Raw genomic sequence first — 17,069 nt, 5'->3', positions numbered from 1 at the left:
AAACCTCAAGAAAGATAAAAGAGGGAGAAGAAAAAGAGCAAAGAGAGAGAGAGAGCTCGGGAGGAAAGAAGAGAAAAGAGAGAAAAGGACCTTAGGCTAAAGAGAAATTCTTCCAGAGTTGAGAAGTGGAGAGTTTGATTGAACCCTTCAATCGAGATCCCTATTTATAATATTTTCATTACATATTTAGGGAAACTTCAGAGATAAGTTAGTATCCCTAATATCCCTAATTACATCAATCATGATTATCCAAATCTACATAAATCAAGGGAAGATAAATCGATTACATTAATTAAGGAAGATTGATAAATCTTCCAAATCATGTGATAAGGATTCCAGCTCGTGTGATGAATCATCATGCCACCTCACATGGTGACTCATCATGCCAGCTTGTGTGGTCATGGTGGGTCCTACCTTGTAACACTCTCCCTCAAGTTGGGGATGAGAAAACATTGTAAATGCCCAGCTTGTTGTAGATGGTGGACAAGATCTTATGAATGATTGGTTTGGTGATAATATCTACAACTTGTCCTTGTGAGGAGATGTGTTTGAGAGATAATATGCTGGCTTTGAATTTCTCTCTTATGAAATGGCAGTCTACCTCAATGTGTTTTGTTCTCTCATGGAAGATCGGATTTGAGGTGATATGTATTGCTGCTTGATTATCACAATGTAGATCCATAGGGGCTTGTTTATAGAATCCTAGTTCAGTGAGAAAGGATCTGATTCGTAGAAGCGCACTAACTGTGAGTGCCATGGCCCTGTATTCTACATCTTCATTGAACATTACAACTACATTCCGCTTCTTGCTTCTCCATGTAACCAAGTTTCATCCGACCTTTGTACGATGTCCCGAAGTAGATTTTCTATCATCCGGAGATCCAGCTCAGTCTGCATATGAGAACCCTTCTATGTTGAAGTGACCATGGTTCTTATAGAGAAGCCCTCATCTTGGAGCTCCTTTCAAATATCACATTATTCTTTTTAGTGCTTGCCAGTGAGTAAGTTGTGGTTTGTGCATGTATTGACTCACAACACTTACTGCATATGATATACCTGGCCTTGTTACACAGAGATAAATGAGTTTCTCTAAAAGTCTTTGATATTTTCTGAAATCCACATCATCTCTAGTGTCTGCAAATAATTTTGTATTGGAATCCATTGGGGTTTCTACTAGTTTACACCCATCATTCTTGTCTCCTCTAGTAGATCAAAGACATACTTCCTTTAAGATAGTATAATCCCATGTTTGGACTGTAGTACTTCAATACCTAGAAAGTATTTAAGTAGTTCAAGATCTTTCGTCTCGAATTCTTCACATATCTTTTCCTTGGTTTCCTAAACGCCCCCGGGATCACTATTAGTTAAGATAATATCATCAACATATACGGCCAAAATCACTTTCTCTTTAGGTGTATCTTTAAGAAACACGGAGTGATCTACGGAACATCTATGAAATCCAGCCCGTATGAGTGTTTAGCTAAATTTAATCAAACCATGCATGAGGAGACTATTTCAGACCACAAAGGGATTTCTTCAATCGACATACTGACTCCCCCTCAACCAAAATCCAGGTGGTTGTTGCATATAAATTTCTTCTTTTATATCCCCATTGAGAAAAGCATTTTTCACATCAAGTTGATAGACCGGTCAGGAAGAATTAGCAGCATACCAAGTGACTTTTGGCCACCACAAAGAATGTTTCCTCATAATTTATCCCATAACTCTACATGTAGTCATTGGCAATGAGGCAGACCTTAAGGAGAGCAACTGACCTATCCGGATTGTGTTTAACTGTAAAGACCCACTTTCAATTGATAGGTTTTATTTTCTGATGGAAGAGGAACTAGAGCCCATGTCTGATTCTCCTAGAGTGCCTATATTTATTTGTCCATTGCTGCCTTCCACCCTAGATGTTTCTCTTGACAGGACTGTGGGACTGAGATAGAGGAGATAGACGCAAGAAATTGACAACATGAAGAGGATAAACGATGGTGAGACACAAAATTGGATATGGGGTGAGAAGTAGAAGGTCTAGTGTAAGTTTTGGGTTCTTTTCTTAAGGCAATGGATTGAGTATCATATTTTTTGTCCAAAAGGAACAAGAGAAGATGGACTTACCTCGATGAGATCCGCAAACTCCATAGGTGTGGTGTCAACTAGCGCTTTAGGGGGTTGAACAATTTCCGTAGCATGGGGCACAACCAATCGAGGAGAGGCTGATACAAAAGAGAGGCCTGGAGGAGCATTGTCAGAGTAGTATGAAGAATTTTAAAAAAAAGTTACATCCTTGGACACAAGTAACCTTTGGAGAGTAGGATTGTAGCAAATATAACCTTTCTGCGTGCAAGAGTATCCTAAGAAGATACACTTGAGAGATTTTGGATCAATTTTACTATGTTGTGGGGAGGTAATATGAACAAAGCATATACAACAGAAGATTTTCAAGGAAAGCGATAAAGGATCACCATGTGGAAACAATAAGGAATATGGGGATTTATGACCTATTTATAAGAAAACATGCAGGAAGGATGGCCTACGGCCAATAAAAGTATGAGACTTTCATGGTATACAATAAGTTGCAAGCTACCTCAAGAAGGTGACGATTTTTCCATTCTATTGGTGGTGTAGGCACAAGATGTTTGATGGACAATGTCAGTCTCTTGACAAAAATAGTCAAGAAGTATATTCTTTGGCATTATCAGGCCTACGTACTTTGATTTTCTAACCAAATTGATTGACAACCATAGCATGAAAGGATTTAAATATGGACGGTATTTCATATTGCTCTTTAGAAAAAAATAGCCATGTGGTACGAGTAAAATCATCAATAAAGGTAAGTATGAGACTTTCATGGTATACAATAAGTTACGAGCTACCTCAAGAAGGTGACGGTTCATCCATTCTATTGGTGGTGTAGGTACAAGATGTTTGATGGACAATGTCATTCTCTTGACAAAAATAATCAAGATCTCTAGAAGTATATTCTTTGGCATTATCAGACCTAAGTACTTTGATTTTCTTACCAAATTGAGTAACAACCATAGCATGAAAGGATTTAAATATGGATGGTATTTCATATTGCTCTTTAAAAAGAAATAGCCATGTAGTACGAGTAAAATCATTAATAAAGGTAATAAAGTATTTGACTCAAGAAATGTTTGAGACGCTCAAGGGTCCCCATACATTTGTGTGGATCAATGAAAATGGAGCAACACTTTGAAGTTCTAGATGAGGTGAGTATGTGGTCCTCTGGTGTTTGCTCAGTTAACACACTTCACAATTTAAACTTGACCTATCCTTAAAGGTAGGAAAAAGAAGATGAAGAGATTGTGCAGATGGATGTCCCAACCAATTGTACCATAGACTTGTCTTAGTTTCCTTGGTTGAGACGGCATTTATTTGAGGCATATCCAGATAGTAGAGCCCCCCTTGTTCACCGCCTCCACCAGTCACTTACTTCGTTATAAAAACTTGGAACACACAAGAAATGAGTGAGAAGGTAATTGAGCAATTGAAGTGTTGTGTTAGCTGACTAATAGAAAAAAAAGAATATCTGTGAGTGTAAGTATTGGTGTAATAGAGGTGGATCTTTTCTCAAGAACTTTAGTTTGGGAGTTGTCAGCTATGGTAACAAATTTATTCGACGGACAAAGAGAAACTAAGTGGAGTAGATTTTTGTTACTTGTGAGATGCTCGAAGGCCCCTGAGTCAATTATCTAGGATGAAGAGGAGGAAGTGGCAGAGAGCATATATGAAGCGGTGGTGATAGCAACAATTGAGGAGGAACTTGGAGGAGAGACCATTGGAGTTTTCATTTTCTGGAATAAGTCATACTCATCATTAGTAAGGGTTTTATTTTATTTTGGTGGGGTAGACCGATCCTCCTTTATATCACTTATTGAGGCTTGATTAGCCTTAACCCAATTCGGTATGCCATGGATTTTAAAACACTGATCAATAGTGTGGCCATATTTCCCACATTGGGTGTATTCTCTGCTGTCTGTTTTGACAAAATCATTCATTCCACCTCTTCCTCTTCCTCCTCTATAATTTCTTCGATGGCCTCAACCATGGTCGGCTGATGTTCCCTTATGCCCAGAGTATTTAGCGGATGACACTTCAATAGGAGAAGGAAAAGAAGAGTCTGGAATGCAGAGTAATGTGGCACATATATCATCAAAGGTGGGAATAGCAGATGCGCTAAGGAGTTTACTTATAGAAACTTTGAGATATGGCTTAATGTTTACTAGGCAAATGGTAGTGGCTAAGGTTTCCTTCTGTTTGTCTTGGATAGAGACATCGGTGGAGGTAGGTTGAGCTAACTCCTATTCTTGAAGAAGGCCTAAAAAATAAGTCAAATATTCATGGATATTTTCTCTTTGTTTAGTGTTGAACATTCTTTGGATAATATCATATGGCTTGTGTAAGTTGTTGGAGCTAGAGTACAACTTAGCACATGTCTCCCAAATTTTTTTGGCAGTGTCGAGATGAATAACATTGTTGGAAACAGGTTCTTCCATGTTGTTGATGAGCCAACTAATTACCAAAGTGCCATTTTTTAACCTCTTAGCATAAGCAACATTTTCTTCATCAATGGGTGGCCCATGTTTGGTGAGGTGACCAAGTCCCTTATTATAAGGAACTATTGAACCGATGTGGACCAACTCAAGAAATTTGATATCCCTCGCAAGGGTATGGTAATAATCTTGACAATATTTTTTTTGTTACCCATGTGTTCTTCATATATAACAGGCAATTCAAGGGTAATAATGTACTCAAATTTGAAGTAGCCTAAGTAAGCAGCTTGGAGATTCAAGTGCAGCCAAGGCTAGCTCGAGTAGATAGCAGAGAACCCAATCTTATCAAGTCTTTAGGCAAGCAGGGAGCCCTCTTAGTCAGTCAACTTGTTGGCCAAAAATTTCTATAGTTAATTCTCTAATCTTCCTTGTAGAGAATAGCAAAAATAAATCAAATAAGCATGAGATCAAGTAAGGTAAGGTAGCAATTCCACATTAGATCTTTCCAAGATCATTCCAAAAAAAATTTGACTCCGGCTTGGGATAAACCAATCTAGATTCAATTCCTCATGAATTAGACAAGATATGATTGATCAAACAAAATCAAGCCTAATCAAGAAGATATTGTGAGATCTTCAAAAACAACAATCTTTCTTCAAATGGATTGGCATCAACTAGACTTTCAAATGGCCACTTCCTTTCTTATTTTGTGCTTGATTCCTTTTATTTAAAAACAATATTCAATTCTTGATTTTCCAAAAACAATCACCTAACTTGTGGCTCTCAAAAAATTCTCCAAAAAATCACAAAACCGAGCAAAGTTCTTCAAACAACTCAGTTAATGGAGAAGTTTAGCATAGAAGCTAAGTAATTAGATTTCTGAAATCCAATGGATAAAAAACCACTCATAATAGAGACAAGGAAAATAAAGGAGAGTAGAGAGAGAGCACTTCACACGAGAGAGAAGAAAAAAATAAGAAACCTGCTTGATATTTCCGAGTTACAATCACCCCTATTTATAGTTGAGGAGGTGATAGAGTCCATGTACAACTAACCTTAGGACTCCTAATCACATTCCAACTAGAACCCTTTGAACTAAGCCTATTATGATAAGATTATATTATCTATTTAAGAGACTAATTTAACCCAACTACAAACACCTTCTTCAAGGACGTGAATCAAGCTAGAGAACCAACTCTTGGTCTTATCTTATGGATCCCACATGATCTTCTAGCTCATGTAGATAGAGATACCAACTCGTGGTATCTTTGTGGGTCCCACTTGATCTTCAAATCTTCTATTTAATTCCAACACATGTTCCTTATCTCTTAGCTAGAGCCACTTTGTATGAGAACTCTTGTTGACACCTCTCGAGCTCATGGTGGGTCCCACATTGTAACAAGTTATTTGACAACCTTACTCCTACCATCCTTTATTTGAGTCTCACATACATCTTTGGGCCAACCTTTTGCATGTTACTTCGATTGGGAGTTTAAATCCATCATGGTTGGGTGTTTTAAGTCCATTGAGACTTCTATATATATATAACCATGGGTCTTTTATCACTGTCTTGTGAATGACAGGCATTTATCACCCATTTTTACCTGTGAGAGTCGATGCCCGGGTTGGGACACCATGATGGATGAGCTTATTACTACATCTTTGTTACCTGTTACCCCCGTAATTGGCATTTATTACTCCTACCACTTGAGATTCGTGGTCCTGTGGAAGGATACGGTGATGGAAGAGTTTTACTACACTTTTGACCATTGCGTATAGACCCACTACTTGTGAAAGATAGGAGTGACACTACCTGATAATGATAGGAGTGTGCCCTACATCTAGCATGAGTTATGACTCGAGTATGGAGCAATATCATATGGCTTGGAATGATTTTACTCTCACTTACCTTATGCCAGTTGGGCCTCATAGAAGAGAGCACTAGCGTGAGGGGAAGTGTTGGAAAATATGGAGAACTGCCATTATATACAAGAAGATCTTATACATTATTTGAAGCAAGTTGGGAGTTCATGATGTTCTCTCACCCCCAGCTTGAGAGGGAGTGTTGGAAGATGGGCCCAAGCCCACAAGACCAAGGAAGACCCACATATCCAAATGTGTTGGAAGATGAGCCCAAGCCCATAAGATATGGACCCACCATGATCATGTGAGGTGGGACCCACCATGATCACGTGAGGTGGCATTATGAGTCTTACAGAGCCACAATTATTATGGAAGGAGGTCTTACAGAAGAGTTTCAGTTTAAAGGTGTTTTAGTCATGTTAGTCTTTTATTTATATTGGGTTATTTAATTATGCTAGGACTTATTTTAAGTGTTAGAGTTTGGGTGTAATTATGACAAAAGTAGTTTAATTGTAATCGGACTATGCTACCTTCCTCTATTATAAATAGAGGTTCATGTACTCTGATTACAATATGTCAATGAAGTATTTATCTTTTCCATAAATTCAAGATAAAAAAAGCTAGGTTAGTGTTGATTTCTAGGGTTAACACATAAATACAAGACATCTTAAGGGAATGAGAGAAGAAAGGAACTCTAGCTCTTAAGAGAGAGGAGAGAAGAAACCAAGGGAGAGAAAGAAGAGGAAAAGTGAGAGAGGTATAAGGATGAATTTGAGCCAAGAGGAAGAGGATAGAATGCTCTACCCCATGCCTTGAGGTTATATATATAGTTGTGGCAAAGTGTTTATAAAGACCACAATGCCCTTAGGGCTATATGCTTCAAAAGGAAAAATGATATAAGAGGATATACTCTTGCTTGCATAATTATAATTCTATACTATCTTTATGGAAGTTCTCATTATTTACTAGCCATGCCACCCCTACACATGTATCTTTTAACAGTCCCTCAAGTTGAAGAGCAAATATAAAAGAGTTTTATATGACTTTCACTGTAAGAAAATTTATAGTGCCAAAATTAATATGGTGGAGTCTTATAGGAGTTTCATAAGAGAAAGTATCATAAAAGAGTCTCAGTTAAAGGTATTTTAGTTTTATTAATATCCTATTTATGTTCAGTTATTTAATTATTCTGGACTTATCTTTTAGTGTTTAACTTTGGTGTAGCTGGGATAAAGGTAGTTTAGTTGTAATCGGATTCTACTTGTTTCCTCTATTATAAATAAAGGCTCATTTTACTCAAATTACAATAAGTAAGTGACGTTTTTCATTTTTCCAAAAATTCAACATGGTATCAGAGAAGGTTTCTGTGAGTTGACTCGGTCAACCCACAAAGATAATGTGATCCTTTTCTGATCTATCATCTCTAGTAGTTTAGGTTCATATTCTTATCTTTTTTTCTTTCTTTCCTATCCTGGCATCCGTTGTTTTCTTGGCGTTACACCTCCATAATGAACTTTTCATATTTTAAAATATATATTGATGGAAAGATTATTGAGTCTAATTTCCAATCCAAATTAATTTTTTAAATTGGATCTTTCTCCAAAGAGAAATCAATATTTGAAGTAGGAAAGGTCAGATTACACGAGAAGTTCAAGTAGCAGCAAAAAGTTTCAATTTCAAGGTGTTTTATGCCTTCAAGAATGAGAATTTTAGTAGAGAATTATATATAAAAATAAATATCTGTAAGTCTAGTTTTTTACCTATCACACCAATTCTAGATCTGAGTTTTCTAGAGGGAGATGTCAATATTGGAAGACTCAATGGTCATGCTGGCAAAAGAAGAAAGAGTGCTCAGTTCAGCCAAATTACATAGGCAAAAATCTATCAGATTCTTTATCTCAAAATAAGTATGTTTGATAAAGAAAAATTATACTTGAATTAAAGGTATTAAAGTCTAATTTCAGAAGAAAAAAATTTCATGTCAATCTGGTCTATATGGAAGGAGATATTCACATTGGAGTTAGTGACCATCAAGCTACACAATGAAGAAAATAAAGAGGCCATAACAGATTAAAGAACGACGTTTTCTATGTCAAAATAGGTATCAAATTAAAGCTCTTTCAATCTAGTTACTTAAACAACAAACATTTTGTGATTATGATTTATCTAATAGGAGATATTGATATCAGAAGTACTAAAGGTCAGTTCAGCCAAAAATCTTTTTTTTTCCCTATTAATTGAGTTGTGAACCTCAATTAATAGCATGGTATCAGAAAAGGTTTCTGTGAGTTGACATGAATTGAGTTTCCTTTTCTCTTAGAATCCTAGTTTTTTAGCCAAGTTTATGTTCTAATCGGAGAGTTGTGGTCAGAACTAATCACTCCATGATGTGCTCATTCAAGGTATGCAAAAAATTCCCACTTTGATGTTGTTTTCAAATTTTGCATTTTTGTTACTTGGTTATGTATCCTATGCATTATCAACTCCGAAAATTGAGGTCAACACCCCCCCTCCCCCCCCCCCCCCCCCCCCCCCCCCCCCACACACACACACACACACACACACACACAAAAGTTATACTTGGTCAAATATATTAAGTTCTATGATTATAGTCTCTCATAGTTTAAAAAAAAAAAAGGTTATATTTTAGATTCGTTTGGAAGTATGAGTGTTGAATAGTGGCCTCCTTCCGGTTAAAGTTATTTTTCCTCTTGTATTTTTCAATTTATCTTCTTATGTATTCATCGCTTTAGAGTAATGTCTAGATCCACTACCTAAAAAGTATGAGAGTGTGCCCAACATCCAGTTTGAGGCAAGTCTTTTATTATTCTCCTGAGAGGTGATTTGTGTTTGAGCTATCCTTAAAAGTGAGTAGTCCCTTAGTTAAACCGTAAAGTTGGGTTGTTTTCCTGCCTTTAAAATTGAGCGGAGTGTGTTTTAGACTATGACTACTTTAACTAATGTATAGAGTTTTGTCGTATGGCTTGGAGTGGTTTTATTCTACCAAATTGTGTTTTATCCAATTAGGATCTCTTTTTCTTTTCAATCCCTAGCTTGAGGGAGAGAAGTAAAAGAAGTACAAGAAAGAGGTATTTTGTTCCACATGGAGTGAAAAATTTTATGTCACTATAATATTCAAGAAATGGGGAGAACAAATGATGAAGATTTAACATCTATATAAAATTTTTAGTCAATGAAGATTGAAAACCAAGATTGAGGTCCAAGAATCTTTTTCATTGCAAGTTGAAGTTATAAACTCCAACTTGTGTAGGAGTGTCAAAAAGAGCAGATATGAAAGAGTCTTACATGAATCTCACAGTAAGAAGACTCATAGAGCCAAAATTAATATGGTGGAATCTTATAGGAGTCTCGCAAGAGGAAGTCTTACTAAAGAGTCTCAATTAAAGGTGTTTTAGTTGTTAAGTTGTGGAGCCTAATTAATGGTCGGCTGGTTAGTCTGGCTGATAATCTGTTACTTGTTGTCAATCTCCTTTGATCACTCATCAATGTTGTTAGGACTCTTGTTCTTGGGTTGAAGGGTCTGACTCCCTTCAGAACTCAGAACTATTGAAACTCATGGTATTTGTAGTTGTTCTACACAACAATGAAGACATCTACGATATCCTTGTTTCTATTCCTTTACGGCCTCTCAGAGGTTTGATGGGGCTTTGAATGTTGATGTCACTGAGTTCCAGACCAATCTGGTTCCATACCCGAGAATCCACTTGATGTTGTCTTCCTATGCCCCCGTTATCTCTGCTGAGAAGGCATACCAGTAGCAGCTCTCTGTTGCCGAGTCTAGATGTTGAGTCACAAAAAACGAGTTTGACTCTCTTAACTGAAAAGAACCAGTTTCTGCTTCATCTTCCTCTTGGTCATCGTGGTCAACATGATATTAGGCGATTGGTGATTGCTCTCTGGCCGTCGGAAGTATCTTGCTCTAGGGATCTCGATTCATCGGTTCATCGCTCTATTGTTGTCATCTGATAACTATCATTCTGAGTTGATCTCGTCCAGCCAGGTACATTCATCATTCCTGCTATTCCCGAAGTTATCAACACTGCTGACTTCTCTAGCCCGTAACTCTCTCTCTAGTGAACGTAATTTTCTCCGGCACTCGGTATCTAGCCTCTTATTCGACTAGAAAGTTGCCAACAATCTCGTCCAAAGCTGATTAATTTGTCTTACTGTTTTTAATTCGAGTTCGCTGTTGTCATTGGTTGTTGTCATTGCTTCGTTGCCAGCTGGTGGTCGCAAGGCATCGAAACGAGAGGCAACAATTGGTGGATTAAGCTTAAATTGCTCTCGTCTTCCTCTCCATTTGGACGTCGCATCGAAATCACTTATGGAATTGCTGCGCTATTGTTCACGGTGATCCAGCCCATGATAATCAACCAGACCCACTGATTCTGCTTGTCTCCATAACCACTGACTCTGTTGCTGGCAGATTTGATTATCATGCGATTTGATTCTACTGCTGGAAGTCTTCTCTATTTTTCTCGTTGATCACGGATTCATTAAGAACACCAGATCCCAGTTGGTTGGTTTATTTCTGGTGTTACCCTGCCTCATCTCTTCACTGGCATTGGATCGGGTTGATCCTCCTGCAACGATGTTTTGGTATCTTTTCTGCTTTGATTGATTCTGAGAGCTCAATATGGTATTTCTGAGTTACTGCTTTGATTGATTCCAACCATTGTGCCAACTTTGTGATATGGCCACATGAAGAAGATCACGAAGGTAAGGCCGGACATGGCTAAGGCCCTTGTGTAGTGGGTTAATGGTTTAGCAGTTATTAATTAGTGTTTATTCAATTAATTTTAACGGGTTAATCAGTTCTTTGATCATGGGAGGTTATTTCCTTTTCAGAGTTATGGGTAGTTTCTTGTATGGCTATATATAGCCGGGATGAAATGTAATGGGGATATATGTGATTAATTCTGAAATCAATCTTCCTTCTTGTATCTTCTCCTTCTCTGTTCATCTATTCTTCTTCGTCTGAAATTCTTGTATTAGTGGTATCAGAGCTGTTACGACTCCGGGATTCCATTCCGCGAGTTTCCTTCTTCTGTCTCTACATCTCTCTCTGTCAACGCTCTTCAATTTTCCCTTCTCTACCCAGAAAATCAAATTCTTCCCTTCCTTCTTTCCGTGTCTTTTTGTCGTTGTCTTTTGCAAGAATCATCTTCCTTCCTCTGTCGCCGGGAAGAAATTCCGAAAAAACCGCATCGAAAATCTATGTTCGGGAAGAAAACAGAGCCACCGACTGCCTCAACGCTGTCGTTGTCGGGACTCGACATCTGCCATCGAAGCCGTCCTCTGACTCTTCATCTTTCTACCGCCGGAAATCCGAGAAAATCTCTGTTCGGAAAGGAATCAGAACCATCGCCGTTACATCCTCGTCGTTGCCGTTGCCGTTGCCGCTGAGACTCAGACCCACAGATCTTCTTCAACGCTGCCGGAATCGACGAAATTTTTTGTTTCCGAAAACCAGAGCAGATTTTTTTTTCTCTTCCTGTTTCCGCCCCACACACTCACATTTTTTCCATTTTTTCTCCCTCCCGTCATCAACTTCCCTTAATCAATTCCATTTTTTTTTCTTTCTGTCAAATTTTTTTTTTCTCTTCCTGTTTCCGCCCCCTCGCATTTTTTTCATTTTTCTCCCTCCTGTCGGCAACTTCCCTTAATCCGTTCCATTTTTTTTCTCTCTAAAAAATAGCCCTTTGTCTTATTTTTTCTCTTCTTTACACTTCATTATCTTTCTGTCTCCTTCTCTCGTTCTAAAACGATCATATTTTCTTCCTAACCAATTCTAGTATTTTTTATTTATTTATTTTTTTTCGTTGTTTAAAAAAAAAAAAAGTTTGCAGTCTATGGATACTTGCAGCAAAACGAACGCAGAGTTCCGCAACGAGGTCAACAAAATTTTGGTACGACACGAGTCAAGTTTCAATCAGGTGAACGCAGCCTTACAAGCCGTGTTAACCGAGCTCCAGGCTCTTTGAGCCTTCCTTAGCCAAAACATTAGTCTTTCTGAAACCAACCCATTTGCACGTGATAAATCCTCACACCCACATATTTCTCGCTCAAATACTATAAATGACCACTCTCATCACCACCTCAAGTTGTCATTTCCAAAGTTTAACGGAGACGACCCAACTGGATGGATTTACAAGGCTGAGCAATACTTTGAATTCAAACACATTGCACCAGAACTACAAGTTCAGGTAGCCTCCTTTCATTTAGAGGGCATCGCCTTGCAATGGCACAGGTGGTTGACGAAATTTCGCAGACCATTCGCATGGGATGAGTTTACCAAGGCTATACAACTTCGATTTGGTCCAACCGACTACGAGGACCCTTCAAAAGCTTTGAATCACCTTAAACAAACCACAACTGTAGCAGCTTATCAAGAAGCTTTTGAAATGCTTTCCCACCGAGTGGACGACCTACCGGAAAAATTTCTAATTGGTTGTTTTATTGCAGGACTTCGAGACAACATTCGCATCGACGTTAAAATTAAACAACCTAGAACCTTGGCAGATACAATAGGAGTGGCTCGGCTCATCGAGGAACGCAATTAGCTGCAGAGGCAACCAAATCACCAACTATTTTCACAACCAACTTTTGCGACACCAAAGGTCTTAGCCAAACCAATAGTTGGGGTGTTAGGACCTCCACCAACCCAACACATAAACCAAAGCTCTAATACTCAACCAACAACCTTCCGCCGAATAACCAACCAAGAGGCACGAGAACATCAAGAGAAGGGGTTATGTTATTATTGTGATGAGAAGTTCGTTCCAGGCCATCGTTGCGAACGACCACAATTATTTATGATCGAGGATTTTTCCCCTACGGGCATCGGAGATATTGAGGGCAATCAACCAGAACCAGACCCTCCATGAAGTTCGCCAACGTTTCTTGGTTCCATACAAAGTCATTACGAAAGTTGGTCTGGTGGCTTATATACTAGCTTAAGGACAAGGATCTTATCCTGATTTCATCCTTGAGGACAAGGATTCTTAAGGGGTGGGGAATGATATGGCCACATGAAGAAGATCACGAAGGTAGGGCCGGACATGGCTAAGGCCTTTGTGTAGTAGGTTAGTGGTTTAGCAGTTATTAATTAGTGTTTACTTAGTTAATTTTAATGGGTTAATCAGTTCTTTGATCATGGGAGGTTATTTCCTTTTCAGAGTTGTGGGTAGTTTCTTGTATGGCTATATATAGCTGGGATGAAATATAATGGGGATATATATGATTAATTCTGAAATCAATCTTCCTTCTTGTATCTTCTCCTTCTCTGTTCATTTATTCTTCTTCGTCTTAAATTCTTGTATCACTTTATTGCTATTTCTGGAGGACGAAGACTTTGCTACACTGCAATTGCGCCAGCTTTGTTGCTATTTCTGGAAGATGAAGCCTCTGGTACTTAATCGCCTGTTATCTGGTTCTAGTTTACTGTCAAGTTACTAATTTATTGCCAAGCCTATTTGTTATTTGTTTGCTTTCCGGCAACTCAGACCAAGTAAAACAGGCCCTAACCAGTGAATCAGCACATGGTCTACTACTTATTACAGCTTGTACTTCTGTTCCCCTCTGGTTAACTCGAGTCAACTCGGACTCAACCTGATCTTGACTCAGCCCAACTCAAACTGGGTTAACTCGGACTTTGAGGCCATTAATCTGTGTTTCTCTCAAAATTATTTTTGTATCTTCAACTTACTGATTTGATTGACTCAGTACCTGATCGAGTTAACTCGGACCTCAGTCAAGTTGACTCGGCCCACTTGCTCTCTACCTCTATTATACCGGTTATCTGTTGCTATACAACTGCACATTTGGTATGTGTTATTTGGGCATTTGCCCATTTTTGTTACTACTATTTGTGTCTCTTTGATTGAGACATTATTATTGAAGAACTCCTCCTATGTTGTTTATCTTGGGTTCATTATTTGTTGATTGTTCTCGGCATTGGTTCGTCTGATGAAGAATTTGATTTTCTTAGGAAAATAAAGCACATGTTGGCTCCAACATCTTATCTTCCTCATTACTCATTACCTTTGGTTATTTGGCAATCTTTTCTCCAATTGTCCTTTATTTGAATCTCACTTACCCCTTTGGCCAACTTTTTTTGGAGCGTAGCTTTGGTTAATCCTTTTATTTATATGGGTGTTTTAGGTCCTTCGAGACTTTTTATTTGGTACCCTTAGGTTTTATATCATTGTCTTGTGAATGACAGGCATTACCCACTTTAGTGATTATTATCATTATGTTTGTTTGAAATCATTTGAGGTTGGTTTCGACTTATCGCCCATTTTTAACCTTTGAGAGTATGTGCCCGGTGTTGTACTTATCCTTGGGACACCGTGATAGAGGAGATTATTATTACATTTATGTTATTTGTGTCAAACTGGGATCACTACCATTACCTCCCAGCTTGTGGGGGAGTGTTGGAAGATATGATGTAATTAGGGTGTCATTGATGTAATTAGTTTATATTTTTTATCTCTTATTTACTTTTATTATGGTGAATGGCATAATTATAATATTATACTTTTATTAGTTATAAATAGAGCTCAAGGGGGGTTTGGACAATAAGTCCATAACCTCATTCTTCCCCCTTTTCTTCTCACAGGTTGTGTTCTTCTTCTTTCTCCATGATGTAATCCATGGAGTCCTGAAAATCAACAAATAATAAGGATTTTAGCTATATCGTTTCACTTACTACATGGATCTAGTACGATATTTTGCTTCTACGCTTGACCAAGCTACAATTTTCTTTTTTTAATATGTTAGGTGACCAAATTGCCACCCACTATCATACAATACTTGAAATTGGATTTTCTGTCATAAGGTGATCTTGCTCAGTATGCATCGACAAATCTGTCTGCATTGATGTGTTTATGGTTTTTTGTATAATAAGCCTCATCCAAGACTCTTTTTAGGTACCTTAGGATTCTTTCTAAGTCCTACTAGCGGGATATTTGAGGGTGGTGCAAGAATTGACTAACAATGCTTACTACAAAGGAAATGTCAAGTTAGGCTACAATCATATAGATTAGTTTCCCAATGAGTCTTTGAAATTTTCCTATATCTACCTCATCTCCGTCTTCCATGTGTAATTTGGTATTTGGGGTTCATTGGTGAATTGAGAGGTTTACATCCCATCATACTTGTTTCCTCCAATAGGTTTGACACATATTTTATTTGAGGTAAGACTATGCCATATATTGATTGCAGAACCTCAATGCCAAGGAAGTATTTGTGTAAACCTAGATCCTTGGATTGGAATGTCTTTCTCATTTCCTCCTTTGACCTTTCTATTCCACTTTTATCGCTATTGATCAAGATAATGACTAAAGGCATAAGTATTTTGCCATAGCAAGCGCATTTGACAAATACAAAGCGGTTAGTTTCACATTTTTTGAATTTTAGCCCAAGAATGACCTTGCTTAATTTGTCAAACCATGCCCATTCATAAATTTTCATACTTTCTCCCCCTCAACCACAAAAGTTGTTGGTTGGATCATGTTAACTTCTTGGATGTCACCATTCAGAAAAATATTTTTTTTAATATCAAGTTGGTGAAGGTCCCATTGAAAATTTGTAGCAAGCGAAATAAGAACAAGTACCAAGTTCATTTTGTCAACAGAAAAGAAAGACTTGTAGTTGATCCCAAAAGATCAATTATACCCCTTGGCAACTAGTCGAGCTTTAAGATGAGCAATACTGCCATCATCTCAAGGTGAAGACCCACATCCATCCAATGGATTTTTTTTTTTTTTTTTTTTTTTTGTCAAAGAATAAGGTTAAGAGATCCCAAGTGTGATTGGAATATATGGCTGTCATTTCTTCCTCTATGATTATTTTCCACCCTTGATGTTGAAGGGCTTCTTGAAAACCCTTAGGAAAATTATGGAAGAAAGGGATGTAAGGAAAGATTGGCAACTTGGTGACATGCGGTGAGTAAATAGGAAATTGGATATAAGCTGAGAAGTAGGTGGTCATATAGGGATACATGAGTGAAGTTCTTTTCTGAGGGCAATGGGACAAGTGTCATACTAAGGGCCAAATGAAATAGGAGTAGAAGAAGAAGGACGGGAAGGTGTAGAAGGACTTCCCTCAATACTATCAACCAGCCCAAGTGATGTAGGAACCATGAGAGGAGAGGTGTATTCAAACTCTTGATGAAGTAATTGATAGTCCAATGGCTCAAGAGGACTTAATGCTTCAAAGGGAGTTAAACTTGTAGATTGTGAGTTTTGTCGAGAGTAGAAAGATCAATCCTTCAAACAGATTACATACATGGAAATAAAGGTTAGATGTAGTCTTGGGTGGTAACAAACATATCCATTTTTATATTTGGCATATCCAAGTAAGATGCACTTAAAGCCTCAAGCATCCGGTTTAGTTTGACTAGGAGTAGTATTGTGAACAAAGCAAATGCACCCAAAAGTTTTTAGAGGAAGTGGAAAAAACATGGTGTGTGATAGGAGTGAAGAGATGGGAGAAGATTTTTGAAAGGCAGCAGAGGACATCCTATTGATGAGATAGCAAGCAGTAAGAATTGCATCTACCAAATAGAATTGTGAAACATGCACGGAAAATTATAAGGCTCGAGTCACCTATAATAAATGTCTATTTTTCTGTTCAGCTACCCTATTTTGTTGAGGTGTATAA

Source organism: Aristolochia californica, unplaced genomic scaffold, assembly GCF_029961685.1.
Source record: "Aristolochia californica isolate CCGP_79_NKW_82.1479 unplaced genomic scaffold, dmAriCali1.0.hap1 SCAF_2, whole genome shotgun sequence".
Taxonomy (NCBI): Eukaryota; Viridiplantae; Streptophyta; class Magnoliopsida; order Piperales; family Aristolochiaceae; genus Aristolochia; species Aristolochia californica.
This window is presented reverse-complemented; position numbering follows the sequence as displayed.